Below are 27,522 nucleotides of genomic sequence, written 5' to 3'. Positions count from 1 at the left end.
TGCTCTGGAGTATTGACTGTAGCTGCACCAACAACTTGTCCTGCAGCTGCACCCTGTGCACGACCTCTTCCACCTCCTTGCTGAGGAGGGGTAGTAGGTGCAATATCTGCTGGTCGGATTTCATCCCCATTGACATAATCCCATAAATTGCCAGAAATCAGAATATTACGTACCATGAAACTCCAGAGGGAGTAGTTGGTACCATCCAATTTGTCTTCCTGTGAAAGACCACCGAACTGGAACTCATTCTGATTTTGATGGGCCATATCTGAGAAAGAGATTGAAGCAGATACAAAGCTGAATTCCCTTACTGGGAATAAAATGCACAACTCCCAAAAACACAGCCAAGCACTGGCTGTATATGCAACTTAGATTTCTGTACTTGAGCTGTCAGAAATCTGTCCAAGCATAAAACACTCTCCAAAATCTGCCAAAAGTGTTCCAAACACTCCAAGAAAGGCAGTATGTACTGAATACTCCAAAAAATGCTCTCCCAACACAAAAGCCCCAATTTGTGGCTAGAAATTGCAGCCAGAAAAGGGTAACAATGCTAAAAGCCCCAAATACTGAGTCCAAAACTGCTTGCAAAACTCCCAAATGATCTTTCAACTGCCAAATTACATCCAAACTGCAAAAGCCCCAAATTTCTGCAAGAAATTGCACCTGAAAGGGGCAATTCAACTAAAAGCCCCAAATTTCTGCAATTCTCTGCAAAAACTGCAAAAGCCCCAAATGTGCTCCCAGAATGTAGGCCAAACAATGGCTGTCTGCACAATTTGTCTGTCAAAAACAAAACACCTGCTGGTTCTTTTCGAAACAAAGCAGCTACCTGTTGTACTGAAGCGGATTCAGTACAGACAGTGTGAACAGTACGGAAATGCCGTACAATTTGTACGGCACTGTACGGCTGGCACTTTACGAAGACAGGTACGGATGCTGTTGCGCTGTACGGCGGTCAATGTACGGACACGTAGTCCAAAGTGTACGGCGCTAGTACGGACGGCGATCGATGTACGGACACGTCTTCCAAAGTGTACGGCGCTGGTACGGACGGCGGTCGATGTACGAATCTGAATGGCGAAACGGTACGGTCAGCAGGTACGTACGGCCGACGATGCGTCAGGATGCCGTACAGTCGTACGGACTGTACGGACAGATTGGAGCGGGCTGGAGCTGGAGGCAAGGCGCTGGTACGAAAAGGAGCAGAGGGCTCAAAGGCCTAGAACCCGCTCTGATACCAAATGAAGGAAAGGGAGAGAGTGAGAGCAAGAGGGAGTGAGAGAGTAGAAAGCTTGGAAGCTGTAGTTGCAATAGAATAGAGTGTAAAAGAGTACAACACAAAGTGAGTAGGATAAGGTTTTGTCCTAGTGACAAAACCTTAGTAGTCACTAACCATAGTTAGTGAACTAACTGTAGTTAGGGGGAAAAACCTCTAAATGAGGGAAAAGTGCCCCTAACTAACTTATTATATTACATTGGTCACTGCTGAATTATATCTATAATTCCAACAGGAAGATGTTCTACGGGATATGCCACCTTTGGAAGACCTCCCAGGCATAATTCTGCAGCCTGATCTACTAGAACAGCAACTTGTTTTAGGTGAGCAGCAAGTTGGACAGCAAGACCAATGGATCCGAAGGTCCACTCGACAAATGAAACCGCCAGACAGATTTGTTCCAGGAGCAGATTTTATTATGCTTACAGATTGTGGAGAACCTTCCTCTTACAAGGAAGCCGTGCAAATGCATGATAAAAGGCTATGGGAACTAGCCATGAAGTCTGAAATGGACAGTCTCCATAAAAATGGTACTTGGGAATTGGTGCAGTTGCCTAAGGGCATGAAAGTACTGCCATGCAAGTGGGTGTATAGATTGAAAGTCACACTTGGAGCTAAGCCAAGGTATAAAGCCAGGTTGGTTGCCAAGGGCTTTAAGCAGGAGTATGGTGTTGATTTTGATGAGATCTTTTCTCCAGTGGTTAAGATGACCACACTCAGGATTGTACTTGCTTTGGTTGCATGTGAGAATTTGGAATTATGCCAAATGGATGTGAAGACAGCCTTTCTTCACGGTGATCTTCATGAGGAGATCTACATGCAGCAGCCAAAAGGATTCGCAGTCAAGGGCAAGGAGTCACTTGTATGCAAGCTTAAAAAGAGCCTTTACGGGCTGAAACAGGCACCAAGGGAATGGTATAAGAAATTTGATACCTTCATGAAGTCCCAAGGTTTCAGGAGAAGTGATGACGATCACTGCTTATATACCAAAAGGGCTGCAAATGGCAGCTTAATCATTCTCATTTTATATGTGGATGACATGCTTATTGCTAGTAAAGCTCGTAAGGAGCTTGATGACCTTAAGAAAAGATTGCATGAGGCCTTTGATATGAAGGACCTTGGTGATGCACATCACATACTGGGAATGCGGATACGGAGAGACAGGGGACAGCGTTTGTTGTATTTGTCTCAGACCGAATATATTGGCAAAGTATTGCACAGGTTTCATATGGAGGGGGGGAAGACCCTTAGTTCTCCATTGCCTCCGTATGTGAAACTCAGTGCAATGGACAGCCCTTACTCAGATGCTGATAGGGCTGAAATGGCCAAGATTCCGTATGCTTCAGCTTGTGGCAGTCTCATGTATGCCATGGTTGCTACCAGACCTGATATTGCGTTTGCAGTGGGAGTGGTTAGCAGGTATATGGCAAATCCAGGCAAGAAGCATTGGAATGCAGTGAAAGGTATCATGAGATACCTGAAGGGCACACAGGAGTTGTGCATATGCTTTGGCAAGCGAGATGCAAAGGTGCATGGTTATGTGGATTCAGATTTTGCTGGTCATCCCGATAACCGGAAGTCTACTACCGGTTATGTTTATACATTCACTGGAGGTGCAGTGTCATGGATGTCAAGGATGCAACAGTGCATAGCCTTGTCTACCACGGAAGCTGAATATATTGCAGCCACAGAGGCATGCAAGGAGGCCTTATGGTTATCTCGGCTAGTGGGAGATTTAGGCATTACAGGTGATATTCCATTGTTGCATTGTGACAGTCAGAGTGCTATTCAGTTGGCACACAATCCTGTCTTTCATGCAAAGACAAAGCACATTGATGTGAAGTATCACTTCATCAGGGAGGTGATAGATGATAAGCTGATTCATCTTGTCAAGATTCACACAGATGATAATCCAGCAGATCTGTTGACAAAAGGCTTGCCTGCAAAGCGGTTTGCACATTGCCGACAGTTGATGGGTATAGGTTGATGGGTATAGGTTGAACCTCATTTATTTTTACTTGAGGGCATATTGCCTTTAAGTGGGAGGTTGTTGGGGTAAAGGCACTATGGCCACCCAAGTACAGTTAGTACACTTAGTACTTTATTTGTTAAGTACACTAAGTACACCGTACTTAGTGTTGTAACCTTATCCTTTCATATAAAAGGTTGACTGTGTGCTAGGGGAGGTACACACATACGTTTTATCCCCACACTTCTTGTGTTTATCCTGCTAGTGTGTGTCGGTGTGCTCCTACTCTCCCCTTCCACATTTGGGTCGGCCAGAATGATGCTGCTGGTCGGTTTTCTACAGCAGGCCTCAGGGCCTATGAAAGGAGAGGCTCAGGCCTCATTTCATCATCCAGCAGCTAGCAGATCCAGGGCAGAAAGGAGCAGCAGGAAGCCACCCTCTGGGCCTACATCCAGGAGGATATAGAGGTGCTTGAAGGGCTGCAGACTTAGCCAGGAAAGGGCTGGGACCTTCGCTGTCATCTAGGGCAGCAAGGTGCTGAGATCACTATACCTTCTGGAGCAGTCATTCACAAGCAGGTTGGAGCAGTGGAACAGGGATCTGTGTGCTGCAGACAAAGCTTGGCAGGGGCTGCCCACCTAGGCTGATTCACAGGCAGTAAGGTGGAGAAGAACACACTAGACGGAAAGTCTACAGACGCTCGAGGTGGAGCACGCGGGCTCGAGTCCAGAGATAGCCAGTAGATAGGAGAAGGACCTTGTGGTAAGATCAGAGGACCACACCATTGGTGGGACTCTGGATCTGTCTCTTTTGTATTGTGTCCATAGTTGTGGACGGAAATCTATATTTTGGTGGTTTCTCTATCTGGTTGGTTCATTGTCTATTGATGAGTCTGCACACCTATTGTATGCACATAAGTAAAGAAGTCTGTGATTCCACACCCACACCACACATTGTGTGAGCTCCTGGGCATTACTATAAGTCTTCCGTTGCGTGTACCCTCTGTTGGGTATTTTCTAACAGTCACTTCATGCAGGAAGTTATTCAGTAGCCTAGTGGCCAGAAGTATGCTTAAAGGAGAAGTATGCTTAAAGCACATCACACCTTATGAAGCTTGGACAGGCCATAAGCCCAGGATTTCTCACATGAGGACTTTTGGTTGCTTGGCATATGCACATGTGCCTTCACAGACACAGACAAAGTTGGATGACAAAGCTGTCAAATGCATTTTTATTGGGTACAGCTCAGAAAGCAAGGGCTACAAGCTCTACCTGGGTCAACGGACTAAGCCAATCACCTTTGAGGAGCTTGGCCTACTCCTGCTTCAGGAGGAGGCTCGAGAGAAACTCTTTACGCAAACCGACGAGAAGGCATTAGTGGCCAAAGACAAGCTTGGAAAAGGCAAGCCAAAGGAGTTCAAGAAGTCAGAGGACGCTGACTGAAAGAAGAAAATGAAGTGCTTTTACTGTGAAAAGCTTGGCCACTCCGCCAAAGAATGCCGAAAGAAGAAGGCGGATGAGAAGCGGAAGAAAGAAGCCAGGAACAAAGAAGAGCCTAAGAATGATTCTGCCAATGTGACGACTGGACAGTTGTTTTTAATCAGTGAACATTGTTTAGCGTATACAGTCAATGAAGGAAAAGAGGGTTGGTATGTTGACAACAGTGCTTCAAAGCACATGTCTAACAGAAAGACTTGGTTCAAAACCATGGAAAGTACACACCCGGATTCCAAAGTTTCTATCAGGGATAGCCAGACATGTCCTGTGAAGGGCATGGACTGAGGCATGGATTTTGATGAAACTTTTGCTCCCACAGCTCACATGGTTACTATCTGGACAGTGATTGCCCTTGCTGCCCAATTCCATTGGCCTATTTTTCAAATGGACGTAAAGTCCGCCTTCCTTAATGGAACCCTGGAGGAGGAGGTGTACGCCGAGCAGCCACAGGGCTTTCAAGATCCAGGGTCCCCACTAAAGGTCTGCAAGGTGAAGAAGGCGTTATACGGGCTGAAACAGGCCCCCAGATCTTGGTACCAAAGGATAGATGTATTCTTTCAGAAGATAGGGCTAAGTCGGAGTCCTTCTGAGGCAAACCTCTACTTGTTCATTGAGAAGGGGTTGCGATTGGTACTCATCCTCTATGTTGATGATCTTATCTTGACAGGTGACCATGTCAAGAAAATTTCCCTAGTCAGGGAGCTACTCATGTTTGAGTTTGAGATGACTGACCTTGGGTTATTACACTACTTCCTTGGGATAGAAGTAAAGCAGGCCAAAGACAGGATCTTCATTTCACAGGAGAAATATTGCAGAGAACTTCTAAAGAGATTCCAAATGGAGGATTGCAGGACAGCAGTAACTCCCATGGAGGTCGGGCTCAAGCTAAGTGTTCACGACACACCTCAGCCGGTTGATACTCCGTTGTATTGACAATTGGTAGGAAGCTTGCTTTACCTTACCAATACTCGACCTGATATTTGTTATGCAGTTGGGCTATTATGCCAATTCTTTGCTTCTCCCAGGAAGAGTCATTGGGATGCAGGTTTACGGGTGCTGAGGTATCTAAAGGGTACTTGCACCTACGGGATCACCTACACCAAAGGCATCGAACTAGGCGGGTTCTGTGACAGTGATTGGGCGGGTGATGTTGACACCAGAAGATCAACAACAGGGTATTGCTTCTTACTTGCATCCGGTGCCATCTCTTGGCTTGGCCTACCACAGGCCCCTATATAAGGGTGCCCTGGGCAGCCAGTCTGCGCTGCTGCAGTAGCCTCCATGTGAGGCCTAAAGCCTCCTTATACTTGCTGTTGCAGGCTGCGACCAGCCCGTGTGCTGGTCGCCTATATCTGCCATGCTATCCTCCCTCTAGTTCTGGTCTAAGTCTCTCTCCCAGCCCTCCTACCTCTCACTGCCCCTTGTCCCCTCAAATCGGGGGCTCACTGGTGGGCACAGTGAGAATCTAACACCCCCCCTCAATGTTACAATTGTGGGCCAATCCCCATACGTCTGATGAGGTGCTCCATCTGTTCTTGAGGGAGTGCCTTCGTGAAGAGGTCGGACAAGTTGTCGGCGGTCGAGCAGTACATGAGCTCGATCACGTCGTCGATGATGAGCTCTCGAACAAAGTGGTAATGAACTTCGATGTGCTTGGTCCGCGCATGGTACACTGGATTCTTGGCAATGGCTATGCAACTCTGATTGTCGCACATCAGCACTGTTGCGTTCTCCTGACACACGTCTATGTGTTCCAGAATCCACCTCAACCACAGTGTCTCACAAGCTGCGGTACATGCGGCTCTGTACTTGGCCTCTGCAGATGAAAGGGCCATTGTGGGTTGCTTCTTAACCAGGGCCACCGACCAGGGCCAACCCTGGTCAGTTTAATGGGGCCCATATGGTCGGCCACCAGACAGGGTACCGACCCTGCTGGTCGGTCATCTAAAGGGGCCTGGGCAGTGCCTATAAAAGGCCCACTTCTCCATTCTGTTGGGGTAAAGGCACTGGCCACCCTTGTAACAGTATTAATCTAGTACTACTAAGTACACTAAGTACACATTGTACTTAGGTACTTAGTGGCCCTAGTCTTATCCATATATACTAGTGTGTGTACTTGGGGAGGTACCACTCATTCTTTTATCCCCACCCACTGGTGTGTGACTACTGTGAGTGTGTCTCTCTACTCCCTACTCTATCTCCCTCACTCTCTATCAACTGGTATCAGAGCCAACGGGCTCTCTCCCTCTGCTTCCACTCCCATCTCTCCCTAGCCTACCCCTACCGTACGGACAAGTCCGTACGGCCGTACATCGTCCGTACAGCCGTACGGACGGATCGCGATAGCCAGGCCAAGGGCGAGGGCGCGGGTGTGGTAGCGCGGCTGTAGGGCGAGGGCGCGGGCGTCGTAGCTGCGGCGCGGCTGCAAGGCGATGGCGCGGGCGGCGTAGCTGGAGCGGCTGCAAGCAAGGCGACATAGGTCGGCCGACAGGGCCGACACAGCAAGCGACGACCAACAGGTCGGCCAGGGCCAAGCCGGCCGACAGGGGTCGGCCGTACTGCCGAGCCCCGCCAGCCTCTTCCTTCTCTGCCCCGCGTGCCCCCGACCTCTTCTACGCTGCTCTTCGAATAGCAGCATAGGCTGCATTCCGTGCGTGTCTCCCCGTGGCTGAGACAGCTGCACATACGTGTGGTTCTACGAGGTCTCCGGGCAACGTGCACGTTAATCGTGAAAGGCACATCGCCGTACCAGCCCCCCCCCCTTCTTCCGGCTCCTTTTGTGACAGACGAACAGCAGCAACGGCTGCACTCATCTCCGTACAAGTACAGCCAAAAGGCAGGGTACCGCAGCAAAGATATGCAGGTGCTACTGTGGCAGGGCATCACTCAACTCTGAGGCTTAGCTTATGCCGCAAACAGAGTTGAGACAGGTTATTCACTTGGCCAGTGAGGGTTGACACAGTGTATGCATTGTCAGATTTGCAGTGTGTATGCTTGACACTTGGGCAGAGGTTTATGCTTTTGTCAGTGTGTACCCGCACATGCAGTGATTGCAGGCAGTTGCATGATTTCTTTGGAAGATTGTGATCCACATTTCACAGGACAAATGCTTTAGCTTGTTGCTGAAAGTACAATCACTTTTGGTACAGATTTGGTCGATTTTGACCAAGTTTGACTTTAGTCAAATTTGGGGCTTTTGTAGTCTGATCGGCAATCTGTCAAGTGGGAGCACTCTACATGCATCAGGCTATCTCGTAAAGCACTACTATGCTTTGAAAGTGCAAATTTGACTTACGTTTTTTTTTTGGTCAAAGGTCAATCTTTTTAATTGGAGGTCAAATCTCTGATTTTCTTCATGCATTCAAAGGGCTTTTGAGCAATCTCACTTCCAAACTGTGAATTCAGTTGGGGGGGAAGTTTCTGGAGCATATGGAGGTCTAAAATCAGAGATCTTCATCCACAATCAGAGATTCACTGTTTTTTGACAGTCCGGGACTGTCAACCAGCAAGTTTGACCAGATTTCACTGTCAAAAAGGTCAAAAAGTACTGCTACTTTTTCAGAAAACAGTTCTGGGATTTTTCTGGAGCACTTTGAAGGAGCTGTACCGCACTTTCGCCAGCAAAAAAGACAGGAACAGATTGCTGTACTGTTTCTGCAGCAAGTGGGAGAAAGACTTTCAGTCGGTTTTATGCCACTGAAACAGTACCAAGTTCATTTTCTGATCGTACTTCCGCTGCGGGGGAATTTTCTTGGAGTAACTAGTGCTTAATTGCACGACTACAGGGAGTCAAACTCTATTTTCTTTACCATGAGTTCCAGCAGCGACGTGTCGTCCTTGTTTCAGATAAAGAAGCTCGAAGGAGCTAAAAATTACGACATATGGAGGACACAATGCTACAATGTGTTGATGCAGAAGGACCAGTACAAACCTATAAAGGAGAAGGGTGTTAAGCCCTCCAACATTACTGATGAGCAGTGGGAGAAGATGGACGGCTTGGCCAGGTCGACCATTATGCTTACAGTTGTTGATTCACTGGTTGTAGGCATCAGGGATGAACCTACTGCGTGGGAGATGTGGCAACGTCTTGAGGATACTTATGCCAAGAAAAGTGCCACGGGAAAAGCTTACTGGCTAAAAAAGCTTGTTGGTCTTCAAATGAAGGAGGGGACAGCTATGTCCACTCATATTATTGAGTTTAACAGCATATTCAGCCAGGTGATCAACCAGGGGTTGAAGCTCGATGATGAGCTGAAAGCTACACTCATCCTATGTTCTCTACCTGAGTCATGGGACACATTCAGGACTTCTACCAGCAACTCAAAAACCATTCTGGTATTTGCAGATGTGGAGAGTGCTCTTCTACAGGAAGAGATGAACAGAAAGAACAATGCTATTGGGAAGTCAAATGCTTTGAATGCACGCAGCAGGTCCAAAACACGTGGAAAAGACAAAGAAAGAGAGAGGAGCAAGTCCCGCTCTAAGAGTGATCTTGTATGCAACTATTGTGGCAAGAAGGGACATATTGAGAAAAAGTGTTTTCAAAAGAAGAATGACCAGAGAGCCAAAGAAGGCAAGGCTCAAGGCAAGTCTAAGGGCAAAGAAAAAGAGGAGCTGAATGTTACTTATGTTAGTGACAGTGACAGTGGACATGAGATATGTTTCACCTCTTCACTGGAGGCTCATACACTTCATGCTGGTGATGGATCAGATATGTTTTCCTGGATTATAGATTCAGGTGCTTCCTTTCATGTGACATCCTACAGAAATCTGTTTGTCAGATATGCAGGAGGGCAAAAGGGAGTGGTCTTTCTTGGTGATAACCATGCATGTTCTATCATTGGCATAGGTGATGTCAGGCTTGTGCTTGAAAATGGCCAGCAGTTAATGCTCAAAGGGGTCAGGCATGTTCCTGAGGTGAAGAAAAACTTGATTTCCACAGGGTTGTTGGATGACGATGGTTATCATACCACCTTTGGAAGTCAGAAATGGAAAATCAGCAAAGGGGCAATGGCTATTGCCAGGGGTCCTAAGGTTGATACTTTGTACTCACTTCATGCTGGACATTGTCCGCATTCTGATGTAAATGCCACCGAGCTGCCAAAGATTTCATTGTGGCATAGCCGGCTTGGCCATATGAGTATTAAGGGAATGGAGCAATTGGCTCATTTTGGTTACTTGCCGAGTCTAAAATATTTAGATTTGCAGAAATGTGAATTTTGTCTCTACGGTCGTCAAGTACAAATACCTCATAAGAGAAGGTCAAATCAGAAATTACAGCTCTTGGAGCTAGTACATACAGATGTGTGTGAGATGCCTACACTCTCTTTAGGAGGTTCAAAGTACATACTGTCATTCATAGATGACGCCACCCGCAAAGTGTGGGTTTACACTCTCAGAAAGAAGAGTGATACGTTCAAGGCTTTCACTAAGTTTGTTGCACTAGTTGAAAATGAGACAGGCAAAAAACTGAAAGCCTTACGATCTGACAATGGTGGAGAGTACTTGTCCAAAGAATTTCAAGAATTCTGTGAGGCAAAGGGTATCCAAAGGGTTTTGTCTGCACCATATGATCCTCCACAGAATGGTACAGCTGAAAAAATGTTCAGGACCATTCAAGAGAAAGTCAGATCCATGTTGTCACATGCTGCATTGCCCCACACATTTTGGGCTGAAGCTGTAAAGACAGCTGTGCACCTTATTAACAGGTCACCAAACAAGAGACTATGTGGTGGTGTGCCTGAACAAGCATGGACGGGCAAGCCTCCGTCTTACAAACACCTACGGGTCTTTGGTTGTGTCGCGATGTGCATGTACGCAGGGAGGACAGAACTAAACTGGATCCAAAGTCTCTTAAATGCATATTCCTAGGTTCCGGTGACAAAGGTGAGATGGGCTACAGGATTTGGGATCCCAAGAACAGAAAACTTATACGCAGCAATGATGTCGTGTTTGATGAAACCATCATGTTCAAGGAACCTGTTGTACAGCAGGAACCTTTAAAAGTAACTATTGATGATGACAGGCATCATGGGCAACACAGACAGGCTGTAAATCAGCCACAACAGCAGCATAATCAGCCATTAAATGATGCTGCAGCAGATCCTAATGGACAGCCAGTTATGGCAGAAAACATCCCAATGCATGAGGCACAGTTAGGTGATCTTCCTGACATGCAAATGCAGCCAGGAATCATGGAACAGCCACCTTATCTGGGTGATGAACAGGCTGGACAGCCAGCTCAAGATGATGGTCTTTGGGTTAGAAGGTCAACCAGACAGACGCGGCAGCCAGAAAGATTTGTTCCAGGCATTGATTATTTGATGCTCACTGATTGTGGAGAGCCTTCATGCTACAAAGAGGCTAGGCAGAGGGCAGACAAGGTTCAATGGGATCTTGCTATGAAGTCTGAAATGGACAGTCTTCACAAGAATGGCACTTGGGAATTGGTACCCTTGCCTACTGGTAAGAAGGTACTGCCATGCAAATGGGTTTATAGACTTAAAGTCACACCTGGTGAAAAGCCAAGGCATAAAGCCAGACTGGTTGCCAAAGGGTTCAAGCAGGAATATGGTGTTGACTTTGAGGAGATATTCTCTCCCGTTGTCAAGATGACAACACTCAGAACTGTATTAGCATTGGTTACACATGCAGATATGGATTTGGTCCAAATGGATGTCAAAACAGCATTTCTTCATGGTGATTTACATGAGGAAATTTTTATGCAGCAACCAGAGGGTTTTACAGTGAAGGGCAAAGAGAAGCTTGTATGCAGACTGAAGAAAAGTCTTTATGGTCTAAAGCAGGCACCCAGGGAATGGTATCATAAGTTTGATACATTCATGCGAACCCTGGGTTACAGGAGAAGTGACATTGATCACTGCTTATATACCAAGAAAGCTTCAGATGGCAGTTTACTTATCCTCATTTTGTATGTGGATGACATGTTAATTGCTGGAAAATCTCATAAGGAAATGAATGCCTTGAAAAAGAGATTGCACCAGACCTTTGATATGAAGGATCTTGGTGATGCCAACCATATATTGGGTATGCGCATACTTCGGGATAGGGAAAAGCGGTTGCTATACTTGTCTCAGAAGGAATACATTGGCAAGGTCTTGCAGAGATTTCACATGGAGGGGGGGAAGAGTATTGGTACTCCATTACCTCCTTATGTGAAACTCAGTGCTTTGGACAGCCCTCAGACAGATGCTGAGAGAGCTGAGATGTCAAAGATTCCGTATGCATCAGCGTGTGGCAGTCTCATGTATGCTATGGTTGCAACCAGGCCCGATATTGCGTTTGCAGTGGGAGTGGTTAGCAGATACATGGCTAAACCTGGCAAGAAGCATTGGAATGCAGTGAAAGGTGTCATGAGATACCTAAAGGGTACACAGGACTTGTGTATATGTTTCGGCAGTCAAGATGCAAAAGTGCAGGGTTATACAGACTCTGATTATGCCGGTCACCCTGATACCCGGAAGTCTACTACCGGCTATGTTTTCACTTTCACTGGAGGTGCAGTGTCGTGGGTATCTAGAATGCAGCAATGCGTTGCTTTGTCTACTACAGAAGCTGAATATATTGCAGCCACTGAGGCGTGCAAGGAAGCTATATGGCTATCTCGGCTAGTGGCAGATTTGGGCTACTCTGGTGATACTCCATTGTTGCATTGTGACAGTCAGAGTGCCATACAGTTGGCACGAAATCCTGTTTTTCATGCAAAGACAAAGCACATCGACGTGAAGTATCATTTTATCAGGGAGGTGCTTGAGAACAAGCAACTTCAGCTTGTGAAAGTTCACACTGATGACAATCCAGCAGATCTGTTGACAAAAGGATTGGCTGCTGAGCGGTTTGCACACTGCAGACGGCTTATGGGTATAGGATAAGTAGACCAACTGGTCCTGTACATGATGATGTATATTGCTGTTTTTCTTTTACTCTCTCTTATGGGCACACTGCCTTTAAGTGGGAGGTTGTTGGGGTAAAGGCACTGGCCACCCTTGTAACAGTATTAATCTAGTACTACTAAGTACACTAAGTACACATTGTACTTAGGTACTTAGTGGCCCTAGTCTTATCCATATATACTAGTGTGTGTACTTGGGGAGGTACCACTCATTCTTTTATCCCCACCCACTGGTGTGTGACTACTGTGAGTGTGTCTCTCTACTCCCTACTCTATCTCCCTCACTCTCTATCACATTCAGCCCAGCATCCAGTGCGATACTGAAAGCCCTTCTCCAAGGCTGTGTTTAGCACTCGGATCTGGTGCAGTTTGTGAGAGAGAGTCCATCAGTTTTCTCCAGCACTCTGCTGTGTTTTGTATTGCTCCCTTGGAGCCATTTTCTGCCCACCATCCGGTGGATGAATATACTCTCTCTCTCTCCGTCTATATTTATTTCTGAGTGTGTGTTTGTTGCATCTGTGATCATCTATCTGAGTTGAGTGTGTAAGAGTTGGAGAGATCTTGGGTGCAGGATTGGATGATTCTCTCTTCTTTTCTAACAGATTGGACATGTGATGTCCAAGATCTATGCAGCTATATTGGATGCGTCGGTCAGCCTGTTCGCAGAGATGAGAGGGCTCAGAGCAGAGGTTCAGGCCAGTTTCAGGCGAGACCATGGGACTATGGATCACATACTCACACTCAGGAGTGTCATTGAGGAGGGAAGGAAAGGGTATATTGCTGCTTTATGGATTTTCGCAAAGCCTTGGACATAGTACCTCGAGCTCGTCTCACCACACGCCTACAGACATTGGGATTTGATCACGAGATCATATGGGCAGTCATGGCACTTTATGAGAGAGTCTCAGGCCGAGTTCAGCGGACAGGCGCAGGTTGGACAGATGAGATCTTGAGTACCATAGGGGTTAAACAGGGTTGTCCCTTATCACCAACCCTGTTTGGCCTCTACATCGATGAGCTGGAGACTTTCATGGGGGCGTTCGGAGGGACCGGTTGATCACTTGTCGGGATCATCATCAGGATTCTTCTTTATGCAGATGACGTGGCACTCTTGTCATCCACACCCGAGGGGTTCCCGCGACACCTGGATGCACTGCAGGCTTTTTGTCTATCCCATGATTTGGAGGTCAACCTTGGCAAGACCAAGGTCATGATCTTTAACACCTCTCGAGCAATCATGCAACGGAAGCAGTTTACTTTTGGTGGGTCACCAGCTGAGATCGTATCCTCATACACTTACTTGGGGGTCATCTTCTCCGGCCCGATCTTCACGATGAGACTAGCAATGCAGGCCAGACTGAGCAGAGGATATGCCTCACTGGCTCGGCTAGAGAGACAGTGCTTCCACTCACACTTTCAAGACCCTCGGACCAAGGCTCTTCTCTTCGACTCCTTGGTCCGACCAGCTGGTATGTATGGCAGCCCTTGTTGGGGACCTGACATGTCAGAGATAGAGTGGACACGGGTGGAGCGCTTGCAGATCCTCATGATCTCACAGATGATCCCGGGGAAACCATCTGTACCACATCACATCATTCACGCCGAGTTTGGTGCTTCTCCACTCCAGCTAGATGCAGCCTTTCAGACCATCACATATCTACACCGGGTTAGATCATATGGGGACTGCACATCAGGGAAACAGAGGTTGCCATGGTTAGCTCTCGATTCCTCCATGAGGTTGGCAGCAGAGGGAGACGAGCGATGTTTCTATGCACGGACTCACGAATGGTTTGTGACACTAGGGTTTCACATCGATAGGATACCTCCTTTTCAGTACAGTTTAGATGCCCCTCCGGTACTCCCACCCACCATCCCGATCACGCCACACACCAACCAGGTCATTCGAGAGGATCTCCTGCAACTACACACCTTTAGGACCTGGTTGGAGTCGAGGGAGCTTCCAGTGAAGCTGAGTTTCTACAAAAATCACTGTCTTCGTATTTCGGAGGAGGGATTCATCACACCACCAGGGTACATTGAGCTTCATATGCCTCACTACGGATCTCCATCGGATAGTTTCGGGTATCATCACACCGCCGTCGCATAGAGAGCGGCAGAGCAGAGGGGACCCCTAAAGAACATTGCATATGCATATTGTGCGACTGTCAGGAGGTTGAGTCAGAGGAGCATTTTATTTTCAGGTGCCCACTGTACTACGAGATTTGAGGCCGCTACCACTTTCTCTTCAAAGACGGCTCGAGGCTCCTTTCTGGATTCCTCGCCTACCCAGATCAGAGATGCCTCGCGGCCTTCATTCACGAGAGGGTCCGACAGAGAGAGTGCTTACTCAGGCGACGAGGCTTGGCCACACCACCGAACACCTCTCAGAGCAGGATCACAGAGTTCTTCCCATCGAGTGACATTGGTCGTCCAGTCTCTAGCCGCAGACGTGACAGCGCGACACACGAGACATCGAGGGGACACACAGATCACTCTGGGGAACCTCCCGTCATTGTTTAGACCCGGGATACATCCCACGGGAGTCACGGTGGCTCTAGTCTTGCATCGAGCCTCCTCCAAGAGACCGAGATGCACAGGACCCCTTGACGGACGCCAGCACCTCATCACCAGCTATGCACCAACCAGGGCGACATGACATACGGAGGATTACCTTCCGCTCCAGTCTTTTTTCTTTTCACTGTCATACCCAGATGTATTTGATTATGTATGATCAGACTTAGGATTATGCACGGGTGATGATGCTCATTTTAGTAGCTCCACCTTTATATCAGGTTTTCTTTCAGTCTCATAGACCCATCGGCCTTCCGAAGACTCTAATAAAATTTCTTTCTTTCTTTCCTTCTTTCTTTCTCACAGTTGAGCAGATATATGCACAGCCCCTCTAATTCACTTGTCATGCATGGATTCACTGATAGTGATTGGGGTGGATGTTCTGACACCCATGTGTCACATAGTGGCAGCTATTTCATGCTTGATACTTCATGCATCTCTTGGTTCAGCAAGAAGCAGACTACAATTGCTACTTCTCACTGTGAGGCTGAGTACAAAGCCAATTTTACAGCTACAGTGGAGTGTATTTGGCTCCGGAAGTTACTTGCAGGTCTTCATGCATGTCAGACAGCTCCTACCGTCATCTTCACTGGTAGTCAGAGTGCTTCGGCTGTTGCACAAAATCCAGTTTTCCATGCTCGCACAAAGCATATAGAGGTTCATTATCACTATGTCAAAAGAGATTGTCAGCAGGTGATCTTCAATTGTCTTATGTTGCCACTGAAGACAACTTGGCAGATCTCTTTATGAAGGCTCTTCCTCGACCTAAGTTTGAAGCTTTCTAGCAAGCATTGAACTTAGTACCTTTAGTGACTTGATCTATTATGCTATGTACTATCATAGGTTGCTATATCCATACAGGATGAACATGTGCAACCATGACATTAGTTCTTCTCGTATTCTGAGACGTGTCCAGGATACTTCAGCCCATACCAAGGAGAGGGGTTTGTAGGCCATTCTATGGGCTATCCATAAGTGCCATCCATTCCTTGATATGTGCCTTATAGGCCTAGTTATAGGCAGTTAGGAGACATGGTACAGTTAGCATGTACCAGTTAGTACACTTAGTACTGCTAGGACACCCTGTCCTAGGGTTTTGTTATATTGGGTGTACTTTGTACTCATTTCATTATTGCAGCAATTCATTACAGCAATACGGTTTTCTCCATTGTCTCCACATCCATTGCTTCCATCTCTTGCCCTAGCTTACATACCGGTGGAGGTCGTCGCATCCTAAAAACAATCTAGGGTCCCACCAGAATGTGGTCCTCTGTCCTGACCAAGATGTGATGTTCTCCTACCTCCATGGCAATTCTAGATCACTTAGCTTGCATGCTCCCGTAAAGCTTGAGTTAGCTTTGTTAATGTGCCTGCAAACACACCTCCAAGCTATCCCTCCCGGACAACCACGTGTGAATGCTCCTTTGATCCATACACCTTGCTGCCCTAGAAGACAGCCAAGGGTGTGTCTCCCTCTGAACTATGTCTGCAGCAATCAGCTCTGGTCCACCTGGATGTTAGCCCAAGCCTCGCTGTCCTCTTGCTCCAAACTGCTACTGAAGGGCTGCTCCACTGGATGAAGTATGTGTGAGGGAAAAAAAGGGGAGTAGAACAGTAGGAGACGGTAGACACTAGGGAGTGTGGGTGTGTAAAGAATGCGTTGAGCCACACCACAAACTCAAAGGTTTTATTAGGATTAGGTATTCACCCTATGACTGTCTTAGGACAGTCATAGCGGTCGTAACATTTAAAGGGTGGCAATGTGCCTTTACCCCAACAACCTCCCACCTAAAGGCCAATGTGCCTAAAGGGGAGAAAAGAATAAAAATTACAGCAATATACAGTTACTGTATACAAGACCATAAAATAAGAATGGTCTCATCCTAATCCCATGATGCGGCGACAATGTGCAAACCGCTCTGTAGGCAAGCTCTTAGTGAGCAAATCTGCAGGATTATCATCAGTGTGCACCTTCACAAGCTCAAGCTGCTTGTCCTCCAGTACCTCCGTGATAAAATGATATTTCACATCTATGTGCTTGGTCTTCTGATGAAAGACCGGATTCTTTGCCAACATGATAGCACTCTGACTATCACAATGCAAAACTGGTATATCTCCTGTAATGCCCAAATCTCCCACCAGCCGAGTAAGCCATATTGCTTCCTTGCAAGCCTCAGTGGCTGCAATATATTCAGCTTCTGTGGTTGACAGTGCAATGCATTTCTGCAAACGAGACACCCATGATATAGCACCTCCTGCAAATGTGAAAACATAACCGGTAGTAGACTTCCAGTTATCTGCATTTCCTGCATAGTCTGAATTTGTAAAACCATGCACCAATGCATCCTGCCTACCATAGCATATGCACAAGTCTTTGGTACCCTTGAGATACCTCAAGACACCTTTCATTGCTTCCCAGTGCCGCTTGCCTGGATTTGCCATATACCTGCTGATGACTCCCACCGCAAAAGCAATATCCGGACGAGTGGCAACCATGGCATACATCAAAGAACCAACTGCAGATGCATACGGAACCTTGGCCATCTCAGCCTTATCATCATCTGATCTGGGGCTGTCCTCACTGCTGAGTTTTAAATGTGGAGGCAACGGGGTACTAATAGACTTCCCCCCCTCCATTTTAAACCTCTGCAGTACTTTGCCAATGTACTCCTTCTATGACAGAAACAAAAGTCCCTTGGACCTGTCACGAATAATCCGCATACCAAGTATATGGTTTGCATCACCCAAGTCTTTCATGTCAAAAGACTTATGCAGTTGCATCTTCAAAGCACTAATCTCCTGCTGAGATTTGCTGGCAATCAGCATGTCATCCACATATAGAATGAGTAGCATCAAACTGCCATCCTTTGCCCGTTTGGTGTACAAGCAGTGATCGATCTCACACCTATGATACCCTTGGGACTGCATGAAGGCATCAAACTTCTTGTACCATTCCCTTGGTGCCTGCTTGAGTCCATACAAGCTCCTCTTGAGCTTACACACAAGCTTCTCTTTTCCTTTAACAGCATATCCCTCTGGCTGACTCATGTAGATCTCATCATGGAGATCTCCGTGAAGAAAAGTAGTCTTCACATCCATCTGACATAAATCCATGTCGTCATGAGCAACAAGAGCTAACACTGCTCTCAAAGTAGTCATCTTGACTACAGGGGAAAAGATCTCATCAAAGTCAATGCCCTTCTCCTGCTTAAATCCCTTGGCAACCAATCTGGCCTTATACCTTGGTAAAGCATTTGAATCCACTTTGACTTTGTAAACCCACTTGCATGGCAAAACCTTTCTGCCTGCAAGTAGCTGCACCAAGTCCCATGTATCATTTTGAAGTAGGGAGTCCATTTCTGATTGCATGGCTTTCTCCCACTTCCTTTTCTCTGTTCTTCCCATAGCTTCCCTGAAGCTGGAAGGCTCACCAGAATCTGTCAGCATGATAAAATCAGCCACATTATTGGCTCCTGGAACAAACCTGTCAGGAGGCCGTTGTACACAGTTGCTCCTCCTAACAAAATGCTCTGTATTAGGCTGCTGTCTAGCCTGTTCGTCATGCATGACGGGTGGCTGTACCACCATATTTGGCTGTCCTACAGCGCCATTTGCTGGCATATCCAGTGGTGCATCATTGGCAAAATTGTCTGGCTGATTTTCAGCCTGTATACCCTCTTGAACAGGGTTATTTACAACAGCCTGCTGCTGCATATTAATGGGCATTCTTTGCTGTCCGACATCATCATAAACAACCCTCCTGTATTCCACAGGTTGCACGGGTTCTTTGTGTACACTATCCTCTTTAAAGATGACGTCATTGCTGCGTATAATCTTCCGTTTGACAGGATCCCATAACCTGTACCCCATTTCACCTTCGTCACCGTAACCCATGAAGATGCATCTGAAAGACTTTGGCTCCAGTTTGGTGCGCAGTTCTTTGCGTACATGAGCAAAGCACTCGCAGCCAAACACACGTAAGTGCTTGTATGAAGGTGGCTTGCCAGACCACACCTCCTCTGGCACTTTCAGCTCCAAAGCCTTGTTCGGCGACCTGTTAATTAGGTGAACTGCTGTTTGCACGGCTTCTGCCCAAAAGCCATGGGGCAATGCAGCATAAGACAACATACATCGAACTTTCTCCTGAATAGTTCGATTCATCCGCTCACTCACACCATTTTGAGGTGGATTATGAGGGGCTGTGAGTTCCTGTTTAATGTCCTTAGCTTCGCATAACGGTACAGAAGCATGTGACACATACTCACCCCCATTATCGGATCTGAGGCATTTCAGCCTGCATCCTGTCCGATTCTCAACCTGAGCGACAAACTTCTTGAAAGCATCTAAGGCATCGCTCTTATGCTTCAAGAAATAGACCCACACTTTGCGTGTGGCATCATCAATAAAAGTAATGAAATACTTTGCACCCCCTAGTGATAGCTGTGGCATCTCACACAAATCAGTGTGCACTAGATCAAGCGGTGCTCTATTCTGGGGAGTTCTCCTCTTATGAGGAGTCATAGAATGCTTTCCAAAAATGCAATGATCACAAGTAGGCAAATCTGAAAATGAAAGAGACGGCAGATAACCCAAACGTGACAGTTCTTGCATTCCTTTAACGGACATGTGTCCCAACCGGCTATGCCACAATGAAACCTTCGGCAGCTCGGTTATGGCAACAACATGATTACCTACACTGGAAACATAAAGAGGGTACAAGGTATCACTCTTATAACCCTCAGCCACTACAACCTGGCCATCAGTAATCACCCATTTGGAATCCCCAAATGTGGTGTGGTAACCACTGTCATCCAATAAGCCAGTGCTAATCAGATTTTTCTTGATTTGCGGCACATGGCGAACACCATCAAGCATGAAAATGCGTCCGTCAGGGAATACAATCTGTACACTGCCAATCCCTGCAATCTGACATGCATAGTTGTTCCCAAGATGAACAACTCCATGAGTACCTGTATAGGAAGTAAACCACTCCCTATGAGGTGTAACATGAAAAGAAGCACCTGAATCCAAGAGCCAGGTGTGCATGTCATGGCCATCAACAACCAAGGTATGTGCAATCACAGCAGAAGAGCATAAAACATCATGTCTATCTCCATCACTGTCCTCTGCTGCAACATTGACTGCATCCAAGTCATCTGCCTTGGCCTTGCCTTTGCCTTTGCTTCCACTACCTGCATCCTTTGTCTCAGCCTTCTTGGCTTTCTGATCCCGTATAAACTTGAAGCACTTAGACTTCACGTGTCCCTTCTTGCCACAGTAAAAGCATTCAATATCCTTTTTGCCACGGGACTGACTGCGGGATTTGGACTTGCCAGCGGATCTCCCCTTCTGCTGAGTCCTACCTCTTTCCTGCACCTGCAAAGCATTGGAAGACTTGCTGCCCATATTGTTCTTCCTGCTCATCTCCTCCATAAGGAGAGAGCTCTCCACATCAGCATACATAAGAGTGACATTTGAATTTGACAGGGTGGTCTTGAAAGTGTCCCAACTCTCAAGAAGGGTACACAACAAGAAAGCAGCCTTGAACTCCTCATCAAGGTTCAATCCCTGTGCGATAAGCTGTGTAAAGATGGCATTGAACTCACTCAAATGTGAGGTCATAGCTGTACCTTCCTTCATGCGAAGGTCAGCGAGCTTTTTCAGCCAATAAACCTTACTAGCTGAGCTCTTTTGGGCATACAACTCTTCTAACCTCTGCCATAGGCCATAAGAGGTCTTTTCTGCCTGAACATTGAACACAAGAGAATCAGTGAGAGTAAGCATGATAGACGCCCTTGCGGACAAATCAAGCTCCTCCCACTCATCATCTGCCATCCCAGATGGCTGGACACCCTTCAACCTTATGGGCTTAGAAATCTTCTTCAACAGAAGTACATTCAAACACTGTTCTGCCCATAATGCATAATTGTGTGCCCCTTCCAATTTCTTTATGTTCAGCATTGAGGATTCACTTCCCCCTGATGCCATATCAGACAAGGAAAGTGCATGACTCCCTGTAAGTCAAAAAATGACTAAATAAAATTCTGATTTCTCAGAAAACCTGCTCTATCAAGAGCCAGGAGCACTCACAATAGTGCTGTTTTTTACTGTCAAAAAAACCTGCAGCAAAACAGTTCTGACACACTGTACCGTGCTCAAATAGGCATAAAACAGTAACTACAGAATGCTGCAGCTGTTCCACAAGTGCTTTACAAGTGCATCATCATCTGACGAAACACAAAACACTGATGTCCTGATCACTTCTCCCACCTCAAATGAGGTGTTGCACTGATTAAACATGCATCAACCACCTGGCATACACTATACTGACCACTGAAAAATGCTCCAAACACCTCAGCCTGTCACAAACCTGCAACAAAGCACGGGACAAATCCCAACAAATCACCCTTATGTCAAGGGGATAAAAGGCATCTGAAGTCTCTACACAGTGACCAAAGTGCTCTCAAGCACAATCTGGGCAAAAGCCCCTTGATCAATACCTGTACCAAGTGATAAACACCATCAACAATGAGGTAGCATACAAAATTCAGCGCTCTCTTGGCACTTTCACCTGACAATGTAATGCATAAACTGCCTGTGTGCACAGTAACAACACAGATCCCAACGTACAAACACTGAAAAAAAAATCTTTTGAGCACTGTCAACGATGGACAGTTAGGGACCGAGTAAACTCGATGCGCCCTGGCCAAGCGTGGCTCAACTGAGATTTTCTAAGTGCCGTACACAAAATGTGACCTGCAGAGAAATGTCACTGATACACTGCGGAAAACGAGACCAATGTGGGCACCTTGGCTCCACACTGCCCCAAGGCATACATTGCATTCACTGTCAGGCAAAAGCCCCTATGAAATTGTCACCCGAAAACTGAGATTTGCACTCAGCAAAAGCATAAAAGCCCTCTGCAAAATCAAGGCATATGATCTCCCGTCAAAAACTGTGCAAACAACCACACACTGTGGCCCCGGTCACCTCCTAGCAAGAGGGACAATGAGAGTACTTGTTGTACCTCAAAAAATAAACACAGTTTTACTCTGAGTAATCCTCGGGAAATGCATAAACAGCCTTGTTGTACTTTGTACCTGCGCGTACTTGCATGTACCACGCAAAAGAGCAAAGTGCTCTTCACTCTATTCCTTCTTCCCCCAAAAAAAATTTATGTGCCTGCTGTGCCTGCACAGAGTACCTGCTGTACCCTGTACTTGCGAGGGCACGGATCCCCAAAAAAAACTGTCGAAATTCTCAAAAAAAAATTGCACTCGAAACTTTGGCTGAGGGTACAGCCGGTACGGCTGTACCTGTACGTGCACACGTCCCGAGGACGCTGCTGAACAGTAAGATCTGTGCGTGGCCGGTTTGTGCGCGGCTGTTCACGGCCCGCTGATGGAGGTCGGCTGCCTGTGGCTGCTGCTGGTCACACGACCCGGCAGCTAACAGCTGCACGGCCGGCTGCCTGTCGCGGCTGGTCGCGGTCGCGACCAGCTGCCTGTGCAGCCTGGCTGCAGGCTGCAGCTAGCCTGGCTGCGCGCGGCTGATGCTGCACGCTGCGCGCACTGGCTGCGCCCGCCTTGGAGCTGCCGATAGTCGCTTGCTAGCGAGCTGAAGAGCTCGCTGCTGCCCTTGAAGAACCACGTGCTGCTGCCCGCGCTGAAGGAGAACCGCCGCACGATAGAATGCTGCCCGAAGCCTTTACACAGCTCGAGCTGAGACTCGAGAGCAGCTACAGTGCTGCCTGCTGACAGAGGGCACAAGGCCGGAGGGGAGTCACGGGGAGAGGGAGGGGTAGACCGGAGTGAGAGAGGGAGGAGGTAGGCTCTGATACCACTTGTGAGGGAAAAAAAGGGGAGTGGAACAGTAGGAGACGGTAGACACTAGGGAGTGTGGGTGTGTAAAGAATGCGTTGAGCCACACCACAAACTCAAAGGTTTTATTAGGATTAGGTATTCACCCTATGACTGTCTTAGGACAGTCATAGCGGTCGTAACATTTAAAGGGTGGCAATGTGCCTTTACCCCAACAGTATAAGCCCCCAATGGGCTCCTTTTATAGGGACTAGTAGCCCCAAACCAACCGATTAGTCAGACCTACTGGGTCAACCTAGTAAAACGACACCACCAATCCCCCTTTATGGTCTGTGGTGACCTCACCGGGGTATGTTGGCTAGCCGACCTGGTTGGTCAGCCAACCAGCCTAGTATCCTATAAATGGACCAGGGGCCTATAAGCTACAACATTAATCTTCTCTGAACTTTGAAAAGGCCCATAGTATCTCTACTCAACTTGGGGAACAACCGGTCTTTGCCCCTCTTATTTTTCAGACTTGCCCTTTCAAAACACAAAAGAAACCATAGTGCACGGTGGCGACGATCCACATGTTTCTTTTGCTTTGCCTAAGTCTTCTAGAGATCTTGCTTGACTTTCTAATATGCTATATCCATGCTCTCGACATACTTGTCAGCCTCAAAGATCTTATCTTTTGTATGCAAAATGGGCAAGACTTTCTTCGCTCCTTCCACTATTTCAAATGGAGCTTTACATGTGGAAGTATGCACGATGTTGTTATAAGCAAACTCCACCAATGGCAAATACAGCTCCCATTGCGTCTTATGCTAAGATACATAGCATTTGAAGAGACAAACACAGTGGAATTAGCCACTCCGGACTGCCCATCTATCTATGGATGAAAAGACGATGAGAACATCAAAGTCGTACCCATATTCTCAAAGTCGTACCGCAACATTAGGTCATCTTGCCTCTCTACAAGATGTTTTCTGTGTTCTAGCTATCAAGAAGAATCTCATATCCATTTTAGCCATTGCTACATCAGGATATAAGGCTATCTTTGATGGCTATCACTATGCCTTCTATGATTTCAGAAATGGTAATACCATTGTTATCACTGGAACATTGACACTGGGTTGATATAGACTTGATGCCTATGACACACAGAGAGAGAATCTGCAGCACTTGCAATTGAGCTGCAGATACTCATTTATGGCATGAACACTTTGGGATTTGGAATTATGGCAGCCTAGTTAGATTGCATTCACATGATATGGTTGTTGATCTTGGTAGAAAAGTTACCTCCGCTGAGAAAGCTGAGGAAACAGTGTCCAAACCTCTCTCCGTTTGCTGGTCCAAACCTCCGACTGTTGTGCTGCGTGGTCACCTTCAGATCAGGCTGAACTGATGGCCAAGGGACTGAGGCTAGAGCAGGGCCAGATCTCAGGATCTCAGTGGCTGCACAGGAGGCTGAAGTGGAGCTGTAGGAGAACTGAAGGCAAGAGCAAACTGAATGAGAAAACAAAGCAGCCAAGGGGCCCTTTTATAGGGCTGGACTGAGCCAACCCAGTCTGTAAACAGACCAACTCAGTCTGTTACAGACTGGCTGGCCTACAACCAGCCTATAAAAAGCCCTCCCTGGCTCATTTGCCAGGGGAGTTTTTGGGCAGCCTTTGCAGGCTGCCTTCCCTGCTTACCTGTCCAGCCTTTGGGGACCCTAAAGGGACTCCTAACCTAGGCTAAGACCTAAACTATAAGATGGAAACACTTAACCTACTGTTCTCCAGTGGGTACTAGTGAATAAGAACTGACTACTGACTTGACCTAAGGCTGAGAGACTGCCATAAGACTTTGTGCCTTGCAAGTAATGGAAGATGTGTTTTACAGCCTACCAATGTGTTGTCTTTGGGCTGTGCATATACTTGTTCACCTGAGATACTGCATACTGAATATCGGGCTGTGTATTGCACATATAAATGAGGCATCCAACAGTCTGGCAGTAAAGTGTGGCATCCACTGATTCACCTGCATCATACATAGTAAGCTTCAGCCCTAGCTCCATGGGAGTGGCTGTAGGCTTACAATCTTGCATGTTGAACCTATCCAAGAACTTTTGCACATACTTGGATTGCAACATAACAATGCCACGTTTGTCTTGTATGAACTGGATCCCCAAATAGAAATTTACCATGCCCCAATCTGTCATGTCAAATTCAGCTTTCAATTCAACCTTGAAATCTGCAATTATTTCCTCATTTGACCCTGTGAGCAGTATGTCATCTACATAAAGGATGATAACCAAAATATCCCCCCCATCCTTCTTGATGCAGAGGGTGCTTTCAGTGGGACTATTGTGTAACCCCTTACTTCCAAAAAGGCATCAATCTTGGCATACCATGCACGTGGGGCTTGTTTCAGCCCATATAAAAGCTTTATTCAGCTTGCAAACTTGAAGTGCATTGCCAGAAAGTTCAAAGCCAGAAGGTTGTTTGGCATAAACCTCTTCCTGCAAGTCCCCATTAAGGAAAGCTGTTTTTATGTCCAACTGATGGACATTCCAAACAAAAGTTGCGGCCATGGCAATAACTGATCTGATGGTGGTCATCCGAGATGTAGGAGCAAAAGTCTCCTCATAATCTATGCCCTTTTTCTAAGCATAGCCTTTGGCAACTAGTCGTGCCTTGTACCTATCAATAGACCCATCTCGCTTCCTTTTCACTTAGAAAACCCATTTGGTACCAATGTCATGTTTGCCTAGTGGTAAATCCACAACATCCCAAGTCTGATTTTTCTCAATGGACTGCAATTCATTGTGCATGGCATTCATCCAGTGCACATTATCCTCGGCTTCTTCAAAAGCTTTTGCCTCAAGTCTACTCTCCCTGAGAGTCTGTAGCAACCAATTCGGAACTGTTTTTGCTGCATGTATCTCTTGAATCTCTTGCCTGACAGCATCATCCACTACTTGGGAAGAAACAAAATCAACATGTGGCTGAATCGGGGCATGTGGAGCAAGTGGAGGTTGCTGTAAATGCTGATTTTCAGCATGAGCATCAGCTGGGGAACCAAAAGCAATAGGAAGCAACCCCTCAAAAGCATCATCTGAAGCAACTGGAATAGTGAATTCAGCATGTGTATATGCTGAATTCTCTTGAAAAATTACATCTCTACTCACAAAAATCTTGCGTGTGGCAAGATTGTAGAGACGATAGCCTTTGCTTTGTGCACTATAACCAACAAAGATACACTTTAGTGCCTTATCTGACAACTTATGTCGAAACTCCACAGGCACGTGGGCATATGCAACACATCCAAAAACACGAAAAATGATCCACTGAAGGCTTTCTCCCATGCCAAGCCCACAAGTTCCGCTCCAAGAAGATTGCACTTTTTCTCTGCCATTGAAGCACTTGCCACAGCTGTTTCTAAGCTGCCATTGATATGCTCTACTTTTGTATCCAATATACTGCAAAAACAGGACTCAATTGTTATAATATATTTTCACATCAAATAAATTTTTTCAAAATCTATACCTGAAAGAACTCTGATAGCAGATTTCCAATCAAAACTATGATGATTAAGCCTTGGAGTTCAAGGTTTGTATGATACCGTAGATTTGTGTATGTGGCTGATGCAACATGTTCTATGCGACTTTCAAGGACGATCATTCTTGTATCAAGAGATTTAGCAACCCCTTTCTCTCTGGGATCTCTGTCATGCGTCATCCTTTCTCCTTCTAGTGATTGCCATAATTGGCACACACTTGCGTGAGAGTGCATCTGCAACAACATTCTTCTTCCCATGCACATGCACAATCTGAAAATGAAACATAGAAAGAAAATTTGCCCACCTCATATGCTTCTCAGACAACTTTCTCTGAGTGAGAAAGTACCGCAGTGATTGATGATCGGTCTGAACATGAAAATCAGCACCCAAAAGATAATGCTTCCAGGTCAAAAGAGCATGTATGACAGCCAACATCTCTTCCTCATAGATGCCAAAATTCATTTCAGCATCCTGGAGCACTCTACTCTTGTATGCCACGACTCTTCCATCCTGCATAAGTACCCCTCCTACGCTGTTCCCACATGCATCTGCTTGGACAGCGAAGGGTTTGCGAAGATCTGGCAAAATAATCACAGGATCTGAGCAGAGTCGCTCCTTCAGTGGGTCAAAAGCTGCAATTTCTTTGGGACCCCATCTGAAAGTGACCCCTTTCTTCTGTAAGGCATGTAAAGGAGATGCAATCTCTGCAAAATACCGAATGAACCTCCTGTAGTACGAGCACAAGCCCAGAAAGCTACGTACTTCATGGATGTTCTTCAGGTATGGCCAATTCCTGATGGCCTCTACCTTGGCAGGGTCCATCCTAACTCCATCCTTGGAAACAATGTGCCCGAGAAAATGGATCTCATGCATGAAGATTTCACTTTTCTTGGCATTGACAAGCAGCTTATGCTTCAGTAGCTCCTCGAGAACAATTGCCAGGTGCTTCCTAT

At 46.6% G+C, this 27,522-nt stretch overlaps 1 protein-coding gene and 1 pseudogene across 2 annotated transcripts in view; both read right to left on the bottom strand.

The window, feature by feature from the left end:
- LOC147887616 (alpha,alpha-trehalose-phosphate synthase [UDP-forming] 1-like) overlaps window positions 1–27,522 on the bottom strand; it is a 266,990-nt gene that overhangs the window by 224,092 nt on the left and 15,376 nt on the right. The gene's annotated exons all lie outside the window — the stretch shown is intronic.
- The window catches only part of LOC147887617 (uncharacterized), a 36,014-nt pseudogene that overhangs the window by 6,770 nt on the left and 1,722 nt on the right, over window positions 1–27,522 (bottom strand).

This window comes from Dipteris shenzhenensis, chromosome 22 (genome assembly GCF_047967505.1).
Source record: "Dipteris shenzhenensis isolate YYH24624 ecotype China chromosome 22, Dip_SZ_1.0, whole genome shotgun sequence".
Taxonomy (NCBI): domain Eukaryota; kingdom Viridiplantae; phylum Streptophyta; class Polypodiopsida; order Gleicheniales; family Dipteridaceae; genus Dipteris; species Dipteris shenzhenensis.
The sequence above is the reverse complement of the archived record's forward strand: the minus strand, read 5'-3'. Positions and strand labels throughout refer to the sequence as shown.